The following is a 2850-nucleotide window of genomic DNA, read 5'->3' as shown; positions in this document are numbered from 1 at the left end:
ACTCTTCACGTGTCTCCTCGAGATGAGTTCATTCCTCGAGTCGAGCTCCGAGTCCGCGAGTCGACCGATACTCCTCGCACCGACTCTTCATGAAACTCCTCGTGCAGGCTGCATAAGCCCTGGAGCCGAGTTCGAGTCCACGAGTCGACTGATACTCCTCGTGCCGACTCTTCACATGTCTCCTCGAGATGAGTTCATTCCTCGAGTCGAGCTCTGAGTCCGCGAGTCGACCGATACTCCTCGCACCGACTCTTCACGAAACTCATCGTGCAGGCTACATAAGCCCTCGAGCCGAGTTCGAGTCCACGAGTCGACTGATACTCCTCGTGCCGACTCTTCACATGTCTCCTCAAGATGAGTTCATTCCTCGAGTCGAGCTCCGAGTCCGCGAGTCGACCGATACTCCTCGCACCGACTCTTCACGAAACTCCTCGTGCAGGCTACATAAGCCCTGGAGCCGAGTTCGAGTCCACGAGTCGACTGATACTCCTCGTGCCGACTCTTCACATGTCTCCTTGAGATGAGTTCATTCCTCGAGTCGAGCTCCGAGTCCGCGAGTCGACCGATACTCCTCGCACCGACTCTTCACGAAACTCCTCGTGCAGGCCACATAAGCCCTCGAGCCGAGTTCGAGTCCACGAGTAGACTGATACTCCTCGTGCCGACTCTTCACATGTCTCCTCGAGATGAGTTCATTCCTCGAGTCGAGCTCCGAGTCCGCGAGTCGACCGATCCTCCTCGCACCGACTCTTCACGAAACTCCTCGTGCAGACTACATAAGCCCTCGAGCCGAGTTCGAGTCCACGAGTCGACTGATACTCCTCGTGCCGACTCTTCACATGTCTCCTCGAGATGAGTTCATTCCTCGAGTCGAGCTCCGACTCCGCGAGTCGACCGATACTCCTCGCACCGGCTCTTCACGAAACTCCTCGTGCAGGCCACATAAGCCCTCGAGCCGAGTTCGAGTCCACGAGTCGACTGATACTCCTCGTGCCGACTCTTCACATGTCTCCTCGAGATGAGTTCATTCCTCGAGTCGAGCTCCGAGTCCGTGAGTCGACCGATACTCCTCGCAACGACTCTTCACGAAACTCCTCGTGCAGGCTACATAAGCCCTCGAGCCGAGTTCGAGTCCACGAGTCGACTGATACTCCTCGTGCCGACTCTTCACATGTCTCCTCGAGATGAGTTCATTCCTCGAGTCGAGCTCCGAGTCCGCGAGTCGACCGATACTCCTCGCACCGACTCTTCACGAAACTCCTCGTGCAGGCTACATAAGCCCTCGAGCCGAGTTCGAGTCCACGAGTCGACTGATACTCCTCGTGCCGACTCTTCACATGTCTCCTCGAGATGAGTTCATTCCTCGAGTCGAGCTTCGAGTCCGCGAGTCGACCGATACTCCTCGCACCGACTCTTCACGAAACTCCTCGTGCAGGCTACATAAGCCCTCGAGCCGAGTTCGAGTCCACGAGTCGACTAATACTCCTCGTGCCGACTCTTCACATGTCTCCTCGAGATGAGTTCATTCCTCGAGTCGAGCTCCGAGTCCGCGAGTCGACCGATACTCCTCGCACCGACTCTTCACGAAACTCCTCGTGCAGGCTACATAAGCCCTCGAGCCAAGTTCGAATCCACGAGTCGACTGATACTCCTCGTGCCGACTCTTCACATGTCTCCTCGAGATGAGTTCATTCCTCGAGTCGAGCTCCAAGTCCGCGAGTCGACCGATACTCCTCGCACCGACTCTTCACGAAACTCCTCGTGCAGGCTTCATAAGCCCTCGAGCCGAGTTCGAGTCCACGAGTCGACTAATACTCCTCGTGCCGACTCTTCACATGTCTCCTCGAGATGAGTTCATTCCTCGAGTCGAGCTCCGAGTCCGCGAGTCGACCGATACTCCTCGCACCGACGCTTCACGAAACTCCTCGTGCAGGCCACATAAGCCCTCGAGCCGAGTTCGAGTCCACGAGTCGACTAATACTCCTCGTGCCGACTCTTCACATGTCTCCTCGAGATGAGTTCATTCCTCGAGTCGAGCTCCGAGTCCGCGAGTCGACCGATACTCCTCGCACCGACTCTTCACGAAACTCCTCGTGCAGGCTACATAAGCCCTGGAGCCGAGTTCGAGTCCACGAGTCGACTAATACTCCTCGTGCCGACTCTTCACATGTCTCCTCGAGATGAGTTCATTCCTCGAGTCGAGCTCCGAGTCCGCGAGTCGACCGATACTCCTCGCACCGACGCTTCACGAAACTCCTCGTGCAGGCCACATAAGCCCTCGAGCCGAGTTCGAGTCCACGAGTCGACTAATACTCCTCGTGCCGACTCTTCACATGTCTCCTCGAGATGAGTTCATTCCTCGAGTCGAGCTCCGAGTCCGCGAGTCGACCGATACTCCTCGCACCAACTCTTCACGAAACTCCTCGTGCAGGCTACATAAGCCCTCGAGCCGAGTTCGAGTCCACGAGTCGACTGATACTCCTCGTGCCGACTCTTCACATGTCTCCTTGAGATGAGTTCATTCCTCGAGTCGAGCTCCGAGTCCGCGAGTCGACCGATACTCATCGCACCGACTCTTCACGAAACTCCTCGTGCAGGCTACATAAGCCCTCGAGCCGAGTTCGAGTCCACGAGTCGACTAATACTCCTCGTGCCGACTCTTCACATGTCTCCTCGAGATGAGTTCATTCCTCGAGTCGAGCTCCGAGTCCGTGAGTCGACCGATACTCCTCGCACCGACTCTTCACGAAACTCCTCGTGCAGGCTGCATAAGCCCTGGAGCCGAGTTCGAGTCCACGAGTCGACTGATACTCCTCGTGCCGACTCTTCACATGTCTCCTCAAGATGAGT

The sequence above is a fragment of the Urtica dioica genome, chromosome 4, assembly GCF_054948205.1.
Source record: "Urtica dioica subsp. dioica isolate 48M chromosome 4, U.dioica_male_clone48M_v1_H2, whole genome shotgun sequence".
Lineage (NCBI taxonomy): Eukaryota > Viridiplantae > Streptophyta > Magnoliopsida > Rosales > Urticaceae > Urtica > Urtica dioica.
This window is presented reverse-complemented; position numbering follows the sequence as displayed.